We start from the raw sequence: 14704 nt of genomic DNA on the forward strand, positions 1-14704 counted from the left end.
CAACCAACGCGATAAAGGGGTTGTCAATCCCTTCACGACCACTTGCAAAAGTGAGATCTGATAGAGATAATAAGATAAATATTTTTGGTATTTTTGTTCTATAGATTGAAAAGTAAAGATAGCAAAATAAACGGCGACAGAAACAGCACGTTAGCGGGAGATTAATATGATGGAAAATAGACCCGGGGGCCATAGGTTTCACTACTGGCTTCTCTCAAGATAGCATAATCTATGGTGGGTGAACAAATTACTGTCGAGCAATTGATAGAAGCGCATAGTTATGAGAATATCTAGGCATGATCGTGTATATAGGCCTCACGTCCGTGACAAGTAGACCGAAACGATTCTGCATCTACTACTATTACTCCACACATCGACCGCTATCCAGCATGCATCTAGAGTATCAAGTTCATAATAACAGAGTGACGCATTAGGCAAGATGACATGATGTAGAGGGATAAACTCAAGCAATATGATATAAACCCCATCTTTTTATCCTCGATGGCAACAATATAATACGTGCCTTGCTGCCCCTACTGTCACTGGGAAAGGACACCGCAAGATTGAACCCAAAGCTAAGCACTTCTCCCATTGCAAGAAAGATCAATCTAGTAGGCCAAGCCAAACTGATAATTCGAAGAGACTTGCAAAGATATCAAATCATGCATATAAGAATTCAGAGAAGAATCAAATATTATTCATAGATAATCTTGATCATAAACCCACAATTCATCGGATCTCGACAAACACACCGCAAAAAGAATTACATCGAATAGATCTCCAAGAGAATCGAGGAGAACTTTGTATTGAGATCCAAATAGAGAGAAGAAGCCATCTAGCTAATAACTATGGACCCGAAGGTCTGTGGTAAACTACTCACACATCATCAGAGAGGCTATGGTGTTGATGTAGAAGCCCTCCGTGATCGGTTCCCCCTCCGGCGGAGCGCCGGAAAAGGCCCCAAGATGGGATCTCACGAGTACAGAAGGTTGCGGCGGTGGAAATAGGGTTTCGTGGTGCTCCTGGTTGTTTTCAGGGTATATGAGTATATATAGGCGAAAGAAGTAGGTCGGTGGAGCCACGAGGGGCCCACGAGGGTGGGGGCGCGCCTACCCCCCTGGGGGCGCCTCCCTGCCTCGTGGCCGCCTCGTTGCTTCCTTGATGTCCACTCCAAGTCTTATGGATTGCGTTTTTTCCAAAAACAATCCTCGCGAAGGTTTCATTCCGTTTGGATTCCGTTTGATGTTCCTTTTCTGCGAAACACCGAAATAGGAAAAAAAACATCAATTTACACTAGGCCTTCGGTTAATAGGTTAGTCCCAAAAATAATATAAAAGTGCATAATAAAGCCCATTAAACATCCAAAACAGATAATGTAATAGCATGGAACAATAAAAAATTATAGATACGTTGGAGACGTATCAGTTGTACACTGTTTTCCCCTTTTGATTCAAGTCATTCCACTCCGACAGATGTTCATAGCGAGAACACACAACTCATAATGAGGCTCAGGACTTCTATTTCTTTAGAAACCATGAAAGTAGGCCCTAGAGAACATGGACAAGGACCTGTCATTGGCCCAAAAGGAAGCCAGGACCAAGACCAAGCTCGCCGGTGAGAAGCTGGCTTCAGTCGGCAAGTTGGAGGAGGAGATCAAGGACCTCAAGGCTGCCGTCGCTGCTGCCAAAGGCGAATCTTCCAAATGGAAGAAGAAATGCGAAGATCAAGCTGGTGCCTTTGCACAAGAGAAGCAGACGTTGGAGGAGATGGTCATGCAGCTCACAGAAAAGAAGAATGCCCTAGAGTCACATATTGAGGAGTTTTGCATGGAGTTTAGCAGGAAGTTTGCTGGTAAGTTTTTCCTTGGCCGAATGGAATCCATGTGTCGCTTAGTTTTCCTCAATCATTCGCTCATGGACTGCTTTCATCCAATCAGAGCACTGCTATAACACGGAGCTGGAGGTAGAAAGGCTTGAGAGGGATCTGGAACCTTCCAGGTCACTCGTCACCGACAAAGCAGCTCTCACCATCCTACAGCTGGAAGACCGCTTGGAGAACGCCTTGGGCTATATCACTCGGACGAGAGGTGCTTTGGGCCGGATCGACAAGGAGCTGCAGCTGGGCGAGGAGACTCAGATGGACCTGGAGTCAGTCATGACATAGCTAAACGAGGTCCCTACCCAAGTGAAAGCTTGCAAGAAGTTAGTTGCTCGGAGTGGTGCTGATGTGGTGTTGTCACTCGTCCGCGTTCATTACAAGAACGCGGACAAAGAGAAGCTGAAGGGCCTTCGAGTGATGAACAAGAAGAACCTCAAGTTTAAAGACTTCATGGAGATATTTGTTGAGGCCGCCACACGCATCACAGATGGGATCGACTTGGAGACCTTTGTTGAACCAGCCAGCCCTCAGCCTGATACTTAAAACACTTGGTTAAATTTGCCCCGGAATGCCGGGTGGTTGCTGTCACTGTACACTTTGCCGAGCCTTGGGCTTGTTTCACTTTTGCTTGAAACATTCAAACAGATCGAATCTTTGATTTGTGCTCCTTAGAGCACTTACTTGCTTTCTGTGCTTTGTTTGACTTAGGTGAAAGCTGGTTCGCAGCTAAGCCCCCGAGTGTGGAACAAATCCTCACTCAGGTTGTTCTTTAACATAGGCGAAAGCAGGTTCGCGGCTAAGCCCCCGAGTGTGGAACAGATCCTCATTCGGATTGTTTATTAACTTAGGCAAAAGCTGGTTCACGGCTAAGCCCCCGAGTGTGGAACAGATCCTCACTCGGATTTTTTTTAATTTAGGCGAAAGCTTGTTCACGGCTAAGCCCTCTCCTTTATGACATTACACCCACTAGGAATGTGTTAGTTTCCAAATGCAGTTATTCACCTGAGTGAGGATGCGGCTGAAGGCCGAACTAGACAATATGCGGAAAAAGCAAGACTTTTATTAATCTAAGTTCATTCGGATTAACTATTACAAAGGAGAAATTTTATTTTTAAGTATAAATCTTGCAGAGCAGGTCCCGTTCCAAGATCTGGGCTCTTCTGTTTCTTTGGCGAAGTTGTAGAGTGTGTATGCTCCATTATTTAGGACCTTCGATATGACGAATGGCCCTTCCCAAGGGGGTGCCAGCTTGTGAGGCTTCTACTGATCCACTCGGAGGACTAGGTCTCCTTCCTGGAAAGCATGCCCTCTGATGTGCTTGTCGTGGTAGCAGCGCATGTCTTGTTGGTACATCATTGATCTTATAAGCGCTAGCTCGCGCTCCTCCTCCAAGAGGTCGAGGCCATCCTGCCTTGCTTCCTTGGCTTCGGCTTCTGAATAAAGGTCCACTCGGGGAGAGCTGTGAAGCAAATCACTCGGTAAAATAGCTTCCGACCCGTACACCATGAGGAATGGGGTGCGATTGGTGCATCGATTCAGGGTCGTCCGCAGGCCCTAGAGGATCGACAGCAGCTCGGTTACCCAGGCCCCTTCCGTGTGCGTTAGGTCGCTGATACGTCTCCATCGTATCTACTTTTCCAAACACTTTTGCCCTTGTTTTGGACTCTAACTTGAATGATTTGAATGGAACTAACCCGGACTGACGCTGTTTTCAGCAAATTGCCATGGTGTTATTTTTGTGCAGAAATAGAAGTTCTCGGAATGACCTGAAACTTCACAGAGAATATTTTTGGAATTAATAAAAAATACTGGCGAAAGAATTAAGGCCAGGGGGCCCACACCCTGTCCACGAGGGTGGGGGGCATGCCTACCCCCCTGGGCGCGCCCCCTGCCTCGTGGGCCCCCTGGTGCTCCACCGACCTCAACTCCAACTCTATATATTCACATTCGGGGAGAAAAAAATCAAAGAGAAGGATTCATCATGTTTTACGATACAGAGCCGCCGCCAAGCCCTAATCTCTCTCGGGGGGGCTGATCTGGAGTCCGTTCGGGGCTCCGGAGAGGGGAATCCGTCGCCGTCGTCATCATCAACCTTCCTCCATCACCAATTTCATGATGCTCACCGCTGTGCGTGAGTAATTCCATCGCAGGCTTGCTGGACGGTGATGGGTTGGATGAGATTTACCATGTAATCGAGTTAGTTTTGTTAGGGTTTGATCCCTAGTATCCATTATGTTCTGAGATTGATGTTGTTATGACTTTGCTATGCTTAATGCTTGTCACTAGGGACCGAGTGCCATGATTTCAGATCTGAACCTATTATGTTTTCATGAATATATGTGAGTTCTTGATCCTATTCTGCAAGTCAATAGTCACCTACTATGTGTTATGATCCGGCAACCCCGAAGTGACAATAATCGGGACCACTCCCGGTGATGACCGTAGTTTGAGGAGTTCATGTATTCACTAAGTGTTAATGCTTTGGTCCGGTACTCTATTAAAAGGAGGCCTTAATATCCCTTAGTTTCCAATAGGACCCCGCTGCCACGGGAGGGTAGGACAAAAGATGCCATGCAAGTTCTTTTCCATAAGCACGTATGGCTATATTCGGAATACATGCCTACATTACATTGATGAATTGGAGCTAGTTCTGAGTCACCCTATGTTATAACTATTACATGAGGAATCGCATCCGACATAATTTTCCATCACTGATCCAATGCCTACAAGCTTTTCACATATTAATCTTTGCTTAGTTACTTTTCCGTTGCCACTGTTACAATTACTACAAAACTGCTAGTATTACCTTTGTCACCGTTACCGTTACTTCCATACTACTTTGCTACTAAATACTTTGCTGCAGATACTAAGTTATCCAGGTGTGGTTGAATTGACAACTGAACTGCTAATACTTGAGAATATTCTTTGGCTCCCCTTGTGTCGAATTAATAAATTTGGCTTGAATACTCTACCCTCGAAAATTGTTGTGATCCCCTATACTTGTGGGTTATCAAGACTATTTTCTGGCTCCGTTGCCGGGGAGCATAGCTCTATTCTTTGAGTCACTTGGGATTTATATCTGCTGGTCTCTATGAGGAACTTGAAAGATGAAAGAACTAAGATTTATCCCTCAACTATGAGGGGAGGTAAGGAACTGCCATCTAGCTCTGCACTTGATTCACCTTCTGTTTTGAGTAAACTTGCGACACCTAAACCTGCTTCTGCTATTAATTCTAATATGTCGCATGTTATTGATGATGCCACTTCTGCTATGCATGATACTTATGATGAAACTACTTCTATGCTTGATAATACTGTGCCATTGGATGAATTTCTTGATGAACAACTTGCTAGGGCTAGAGAGAATGAAATTATTGAAACTGATAATATTGATGAAAGTGATGATGAAGATTCTCCCCCTAGATATGAATTGCCTGTTGTGCCTGAGGGTTATGTTATGGATGAAGAAACTGCTAGAGATTTTCTTGCTTGCAATGATAGGAATGATCTTAAGAAATTATTAGCTAAGTTGAAAGAAAAATCTTTGAAAGCTAGAATGAAATATGACCCTGCTTTTGCTACTTCACCTATCTGTGTTACTGATAAGGATTATGATTTCTATGTTGATCCTGAGATAATTACTTTGGTTGAATCTGATCCTTTTTATGGCTATGAATCTGAAACTGTTGTGGCACATCTTACTAAATTAAACGATATAGCCACCCTATTCACTAATGATGAGAAAACTCGCTACTACTATATCCTTAAGTTATTTTCGTTCTCATTAAAGGGTGATGCTAAAATATGGTTTAATTCTCTTGATCCTTGTTGTGTGCGTAGTCCCCAGGATATGATTTATTACTTCTCTGCTAAATATTTCCCCGCTCATATGAAACAAGCTGCTTTAAGGGAAATATATAATTTTGTGCAAATTGAAGAAGAGAGTCTCCCACAAGCTTGGGGGAGGCTTCTCCAATTACTTAATGCTTTGCCTGATGATCCCCTCAAGAAAAATGAAATACTTGATATCTTTTATAATGGACTAACCGATGCTTCCAGAGACCACCTGGATAGTTGTGTTGGTTGTGTTTTCAGGGAAAGAACTGTTGATCAAGCTGAATTGCTATTGAATAACATGTTGACTAATGAAAATAATTGGACACTTCCTGAACCAACTCCTAAGCCAACTCCGAAGAAAAGGGGTATTCTATTTCTCAGTCCTGAAGATATGCAAGAGGCAAAGAAATCCATGAAAGAAAAAGGTATTAAAGCTGATGATGTTAAGAATTTACCTCCTATTGAAGAAATACATGGTCTTAATTTGCCGCCTGTTGAAGAAATACATGGTCTTGATAACCCGACACAAGTAGTAAAGGTAAATTCTCTCTATAGATTTGATGAAGGTGATATTCCGTGTTATAAGTCTGCTAGCCAATGCTTAGATGAGTTTGATAATTTTATTGTTAAACAAGAAAACTTCAACGCTTATGTTGGTAGACAATTGAAACGCAATGCTTATATGATTGAACACTTGAGTGATTATATGTCTAGAGTTAAGGGTGAACTTAAGCTTATTAGTAAACATGCTTCTATGGTTACCACTCAAGTAGAACAAGTGCTTAAAGCTCAAAATGATCTGCTCAATGAATTAAATAATAAGAAAAATGGTAATGCTATTAGAGTTGTGACTAGAGGGGGTAGAATTACTCAGGAACCTTTGTATCCTGAGGGCCACCCTAAGAGAATTAAGCAAGATTCTTAGAAAACTAATGTTGATGCACCTAGTCCTTCTAAAAACAAGAAAACGTAAAATGATAGGACTTTGCATGCTTCTAGTGAACCTGGTGTAGACACACCTGAGAATCCCAATGATATTTCTATTTCTGATGCTGAAACACAATCTGGTAATGAACATGAACCTAGTGATAATGTTAATGATGATGTTCATGTTGATGCTCAACCTAGTAATAACAATGATGTAGAGATCGAACCTGCTGTTGATCTTGATAACCCACAATCGAAGAATCAACATTATGATAAGAGAGACTTCGTTGCTAGGAAGCACGGTAAAGAAAGAGAACCATGGGTTCAGAAACCCATGCCTTTTCCTCCCAAACCATCCAAGAAAAAGGATGATGAGGATTTTGAGCGCTTTGCTGAAATGATTAGACCTACCTTTTTGCGTATGCGTTTGACTGATATGCTTAAAATGAATCCTTATGCTAAGTATATGAAAGATATTGTTACAAATAAAAGAAAGATACCGGAAGCTGAAATTTCCACCATGCTTGCCAATTATACTTTTAAAGGTGGAATACCTAAGAAACTAGGAGATCCAGGAGTACCAACTATACCATGTTCCATTAAAAGAAACTATGTTAGAACTGCTTTGTGTGATCTTGGAGCCGGTGTTAGTGTTATGCCTCTCTCTTTATATCGTAGACTTGATTTGAATAAGTTGACACCTACTGAAATATCTTTGCAAATGGCCGATAAATCAACTGCTATACCTGTCGGTATTTGTGAGGATGTGCCTGTTGTGGTTGCAAATGTTACTATTTTAACGGACTTTGTTATTCTTGATATTCCCGAGGACGATAGTATGTCGATTATCCTTGGTAGACCCTTTTTGAATACTGCAGGGGCTGTTATTGATTGCAACAAAGGCAATGTCACTTTTCATGTTAATGGTAATGAGCATACGGTACACTTTCCGAGGAAACAACCTCAAGTCCACAGTATCAATTCTATTGGAAAAATTCCAGTGATTACTATTGTAGGTTTTGAATTTCCTCTTCCTACTGTCAAAAAGAAATATGATATTCTTATTGTTGGGGATGTGCATATCCCCGTTGAGGTAACCTAGTGCTATTCGAAAATTCTCCGGTTTCATGCAAGTAGGAATGAGTCTGTTAACAAGACTTGATCAACCTTGTTAGTGGATTCCTTTTGATGAGCATGAGATGGATGAAGTTAGAAAGCACAATCTTCTGTACCCTCCTTTTACTTTCTGTTATTTAGATTAAATAAAGCAAAAATAGTGTATTCTGTCTGTTTTCTGAATTATCCGTGCAATAAAAAATACCCCAAAAATAAAAATTCTCCAAATGCCCCGAAAATGAAATATGATTTTTTCTAGAATATTTGAGAATATCTGGCACTGAGAACACATCAGGGGGAGCAAGCACCTGGCCACGAGGGTCCAGGGCGCGCCCACCCCCTGGGCTCGCCCCCTGCCTCATGGGCCCCTGGTGGCCCCCCTCCACTAATTCCAGCACCCACACACTCCTTATTCCTCCCAAAAAAATCACCAACCAGCTCAAGCACGAGTTCTAGCTCATCTTGCTGCGATTTTCGATCTCCTTGCTCAAAACTCCACTCACAAAACTGCTTTGGGGGATTGTTCTTCGGTATGTGACTCCTCCAATGGTCCAATTAGTTTTTGTTCTAGTGCTTTATTTATTGCAAATTTTTGCTTCTTAGGTGACCCTGTTCTTGAGCTTGCATGTCAAAATTATTTGGTCCCAAGTACTTCTAATGCATGATATAGTCTCTAGGCACTTGCGGGAGTAGTTGCTATCAATTTTGTTGAGTTTGGTTCACTTTTATTTTGAGTTACTAAAATTTTCAGAAATTATTCAGAGGAAGAAACATGTTTAGGAAATGTACCAAGGTGGTTCTTCAAGGAAGCAAGGACCCAGGCCCGCAATACGTGAGCCGGACCATGAACCACCAAGAGAAGCTCAAGTGCGGCCTTATGAATGGCCGTCAGAAGATTTCATGGTCCGAGCAGGAATTAAGGAGGAATTTGACGCATATGTGTGTAATGCTGAACTCGAGCGCTTCATGCTAGATAAGTGCCCTTAGTATTATCACCTAACCGATTCCTTTGTGAGAAGGTTCAAATTTTCATCTTCACGCAATTCTCACATTGTCCTATTTGATCTCTATGGTAAATCTTATACTATGGACTTAGAAGATTTTAATACTGCTTGTAAACTTCCGCAGTGGGGTAGTGCTAGTGAACCTCGCAAATCTGAGTTTAAAGATTTTCTTGCTAGTATCACTATGGGGGAATCTAGGGAAATAACACAAGCTACCATAGGGAGCATTCATTTTCCTGCTATACATTATTTTGCTCTCTTTATAGGTAGATGCATAAACGGTAAGGATGAGGCATGTCACATGTGTGTTCCAGATCTTAGTGTTCTCAAGAGTGCTGTTTTAGGAGATAAACAATATAACTTGGGGGCCATTGTTGCACGAAGGTTGCATAATAATGGTTTAAGTGGAGACTTGTTTGGTGGGATTTATGCAACCCGTGTGGCTAATTTTCTTGAGATACCCATACATGAAAATGATATGGAATTGCCTCCCGCTTATCTAGATTATGATGCTATGGTTCGCCATCAGTTTATTGAGAGGAATGAACAACCTCTCCAGTATTGATTAATGTTTGACAGACGCCGCACTTTCCATGTTGCTCTCCCTGCTCCTACCTTCTTTGACTTTCAGGCAAAAGGGAGATATATTATAACCAGGGAGGAGGCAAACGAGTATAAGAGGAGGACGGAGGCAGCTCGCCTCCAAGCGGCAGCTCATGAGGAAATAGCTATTGCATCTCAGTACGACCCCAACTACAACTTTGATCCATGGGCATAGACCAACTTAGGCCAAAAGCCTAAGCTTGGGGGAGTACGTATTTCTCACCGACATTACATTCATGTTCACACACTCATTCTAGTTATCGGTGCTCATACTTTTTCATTGTACTATCCATGCTAGATTATTTTCTTTTTCTCGCTTTCTTCTTGTGTGTTTGGAAAACCTTAAGGAAAACCAAAAAAATTAGTTGTAGCTTTTAGCTAGTTTACTTTCCATGCCTGCAGTAGTAATAATTAAAAAGAAAACCCAAAAAGATTTCTCGTTCTTCTTTTGCTTGTTGGGAGCTTTCCCGTGTAAATAGTTTTATTTCCTTTCTTTTCCTTGGGGGTCGAGAGGAGAAGACCATGATGAAAATGTTGAAGTGGCTCTTATATGCATTATTGTTGATTTAACCAAGAGCCCATATTACCTTGCCTTCTCCCTTGTATTGAATGCTTGCAGATTCCAGCTTAGTCCAATGCACGTGCACTATTATTAGTATTCACACCGTTCGGTCGTGCAAGTGAAAGGCAATAATGACGATATATGATAGACTGATTGAGATGAGAGAAGCTGGTATGAACTCGACCTCTCTTGTTTTTGTAAATATGATTAGTTCATCATTCCTGAATCAGCCTATTATGAATGAAACACGTTTGCAATGACAATTAGAGATTATAGTTGCTCATGCCATGCTTAATTAGCTAGGAGTTTATAATGGTTTACCTTGCGTGCCAACATGCTTTTAAAATGGTTGTGATGTGGTATGATAGGGTGGTATCCTCCTTTGAATTATTCGAGTGACTTGACTTGGCACATGTTCACACATGTAGTTGAAACAAAATCAACATAGCCTCCACGATATTTATGTTCATGGTGGATTATATCCTACTCATGCTTGCACTCAATGTTTATTAATTTTAATGCATGTTCATGACTGTTGTCGCTCTCTAGCTGGTCGCTTCCCAGTCTCTTTCTAGCCTTCACTTGTACTAAGCGGGAATACTGCTTGTGCATCCACTTCCATAAACCCCAAAGTTATTCCATATGAGTCCATTATACCTTCCTATATGCGGTATCTACCTGCCGTTCCAAGTAAATTTGTATGTGCCAAACTCTAAACCTTCAAATGAAATTCTGTTTTGCATGCTCGAATAGCTCATGTATCAACTAGGGTTGTCTGTATCTTCCATGCTAGGCGGGTTATTCTCAAGAGGAGTGGACTCCGCTCCTCACTCACGAGAAAATGGCTGGTCACCGGGATGCCCAGTCCCATGCTCAAACCAAATCAAAATAATTGCAAACAAAACTCCCCCAGGATTGTTGTTAGTTGGAGGCACCCATTGTTTTGGGCAAGCCATGGATTGATGCTTGTTGGTCGAGGGGGAGTATAAACTTTACCATTTCGTTTGGGAACCGCCTATAATGTGTGTAGCATGGAAGATATCGAGATCTCTCAGTTGTTATATTGACAATGAAAGTATGCCGCTCAAAATATTATTTATCTCTATTTCAAAATCGAGCTCTGGCACCTCTACAAATCCCTACTTCCCTCTGCGAAGGGCCTATCTATTTACTTTTATGTTGAGTCATCACCCTCTTATTAAAAAGCACCAGTTGGAGAGCACCGCTGTCATTTGCATACATTACTATTAATTTATGTTGGGTATGACTATGACTGGATCTCTTTTACCATGAATTACAATGTTTAGTCAGTCCTTGATCTTCAGAGGTGCTCTACATTTATGTTTTGCGGTCTCAGAAAGGGTTAGCGAGATACCATCTTGTTATATCATATTATGATTGTTTTGAGAAAGTGTTGCCATCCGAGATTTATTATTATTGCTCGCTAGTTGATTATGCCATTGATATGAGTAAACATGAGATCTAAATGTTATTGTGAATATGGTTAGTTCATAATCTTTGCTGAAAACTTGAATGCTGGCTTTACATATTTGCAACAACAAGAGCAAACAGAGTTTGTAAAAGTTTTTTCTTTATCACTTTCAGTTTGTCAACTGAATTGCTTGAGGACAAGCAAAGGTTTAAGCTTGGGGGAGTTGATACGTCTCCATCGTATCTACTTTTCCAAACACTTTTTCCCTTGTTTTGGACTCTAACTTGCATGATTTGAATGGAACTAACACGGACTGGCGCTGTTTTCAGCAGAATTGCCATGGTGTTATTTTTGTGCAGAAATAAAAGTTCTCGGAATGACCTGAAACTTCACAGAGAATATTTTTGGAATTAATAAAAAATACTGGCGAAAGAATTAAGGCCAGGGGGCCCACACCCTGTCCATGAGGGTGGGGGCGCGCCTACCCCCCTGGGCGCGCCCCTGCCTCGTGGGCCCCCTGGTGCTCCACCGACCTCAACTCCAACTCTATATATTCACGTTTGGGGAGAAAAAAATCAAAGAGAAGGATTCATCACGTTTTACGATACAGAGCCGCCGCCAAGCCCTAATCTCTCTCGGGGGGGCTGATCTGGAGTCCGTTCGGGGCTCCGGAGAGGGGAATCCGTCGCCGTCGTCATCATCAACCTTCCTCCATCACCAATTTCATGATGCTCACCGCTGTGCGTGAGTAATTCCATCGCAGGCTTGCTGGACGGTGATGGGTTGGATGAGATTTACCATGTAATCGAGTTAGTTTTGTTAGGGTTTGATCCCTAGTATCCATTATGTTCTGAGATTGATGTTGTTATGACTTTGCTATGCTTAATGCTTGTCACTAGGGACCGAGTGCCATGATTTCAGATCTGAACCTATTATGTTTTCATGAATATATGTGAGTTCTTGATCCTATTCTGCAAGTCAATAGTCACCTACTATGTGTTATGATCCGGCAACCCCGAAGTGACAATAATCGGGACCACTCCCGGTGATGACCGTAGTTTGAGGAGTTCATGTATTCACTAAGTGTTAATGCTTTGGTCCGGTACTCTATTAAAAGGAGGCCTTAATATCCCTTAGTTTCCAATAGGACCCCGCTGCCACGGGAGGGTAGGACAAAAGATGCCATGCAAGTTCTTTTCCATAAGCACGTATGACTATATTCGGAATACATGCCTACATTACATTGATGAATTGGAGCTAGTTCCGAGTCACCCTATGTTATAACTATTACATGAGGAATCGCATCCGACATAATTATCCATCACTGATCCAATGCCTACGAGCTTTTCACATATTGATCTTTGCTTACTTACTTTTCCGTTGCCACTGTTACAATTACTACAAAACTGCTACTGTTACCTTTGTCACCGTTACCGTTACTTCCATACTACATTGCTACTAAATACTTTGCTGCAGATACTAAGTTATCCAGGTGTGGTTGAATTGACAACTCAACTGCTAATACTTGAGAATATTCTTTGGCTCCCCTTGTGTTGAATCAATAAATTTGGGTTGAATACTCTACCCTCGAAAACTGTTGTGATCCCCTATACTTGTGGGTTATCAGTCGCGCATGAGGCGAGGCTTCAAGCCTTGGCGTATCAGTCCATTCGCCCGTTCAGCTTGCCCATTTGACTGTGGGTACGCCACAGAGGCGTAATCGACCCGAGTGCCTTGGGTGTAACAAAACTCGCGGAACTCGTCCGAGTCGAAGTTAGACCCGTTGTTGGTGATGATGTTGTGAGGGACTCCGAATCTGAAGACTATCTCTTTGATGAACTGAATGGTGGTGGCCGGGTCCAGCTTCTTTATTAGTTTTGCTTCGATCCACTTGGTGAACTTATCGACCACCACTAACAGGTGCGTGAAACCACTCGCCCCGGTCTGGAGTGGGCCGACCATGTCGAGCCCCCAGACGGCGAACGACCAAGTGAGGGGAATAGTCTTCAGAGCGGACGCTCGCTTGTGCGACTGATTCACATAGAATTGGCACCCGACGCAATAATGCACTATATCACGTGCAGCCTCGTTGGCTCTAGGCTAATAGAACCCGGCTCTGAATGCTTTATCAACCAGGGTCCGAGAGGATGCATGGTGTCCACATGTACGCGAGTGAATCTCTTGCAGTATTTGTTGCCCTTCCTCCGTTAATATACATCGCTGAGTGACCCTGGTGGTGCTTTTCTTGTACAACTAATCTCCCATGACAGTGAAGGCTTTAGATCGACGAACGATCTGACGGGCCTCAGCTTCATCTTCCGGGAGCTCCTGCCTGAGCAAATATGCCAGATACGGTTCAGTCCACTCGGGAGTAATCACAAGGATTTCTTGGACGAGGTTGATCAACACAGGGATGTCTACTGCAGTTGGATTGGACGGACCGACTGGTTGTGGGGGATCCTCCATGGAAGTGTCTTCCTTGATCGTGGACGAATGTAGGTGTTCTAGGAACACATTCTTGGGTACCGTCTTCCGAGTGGAGCCCATCTTGGCCAGGTCATCAGCCGCTTGGTTCTTGAGCCGTGGCACGTGATGGAGTTCCAACCCTTCAAAGTGTTTCTCCAGATTTCTGACGGTGTTGGAGTAGCCAGTCATCGCCGGGCTATGGTTATTCCATTCCTTCATGACTTGGTTTACCTCTAGGTCCAAGTCGCCATAGACCATCAGTCGGCGAATTCCCAGAGAAATTGCCATTTGTAGCCCATACAGGAGAGCTTCGTATTCGGCTTTGTTGTTGGAGGAGTCGAAGTGAATTTTAAGCACATAACTGAGTTAGTCACCTTTGGGAGACACCAAGACCACTCCGGCCCCGGAGCCGCGGAGCATCTTGGAGCCGTCGAAGAACACCATCCAGTGCTCGGGGACACTCGGGACGGGTTGCTCTTGCTCAATCCACTCGGCAAGAAAATCTACTAGCGCTTGCGACTTGATGGATTTCTTAGCTTCAAACTTGATGTCCAGCGGAAGGAGCTCAATGGCCCACTTTGCCACTCGGCCTGTGGCATCTGTGTTATTCATGATCTCAGACAGAGGGGCGTCACTTATCACCGTGACCGAGTGTTCTTGAAAGTAATGTGCCACCTTCTTTGTAGTTAGATATATCCCATATACTAGCTTCTGATAATGTGAATACCTCTGCTTGGAAGGGGCCAAGACTTCAGAGATGTAGTGGACTGGTCATTGGAGCTTGAAGGTTTTGCCTTGTTCTTCCCGTTCCACAGTGAGAACCGTGCTAACAACTCGGATCGTGGCCGCGATGTATAGGAGCAGAGGCTCTTTGGTGCT

This window comes from Triticum aestivum, chromosome 1D (genome assembly GCF_018294505.1).
Source record: "Triticum aestivum cultivar Chinese Spring chromosome 1D, IWGSC CS RefSeq v2.1, whole genome shotgun sequence".
In the NCBI taxonomy this organism is placed as follows: domain Eukaryota; kingdom Viridiplantae; phylum Streptophyta; class Magnoliopsida; order Poales; family Poaceae; genus Triticum; species Triticum aestivum.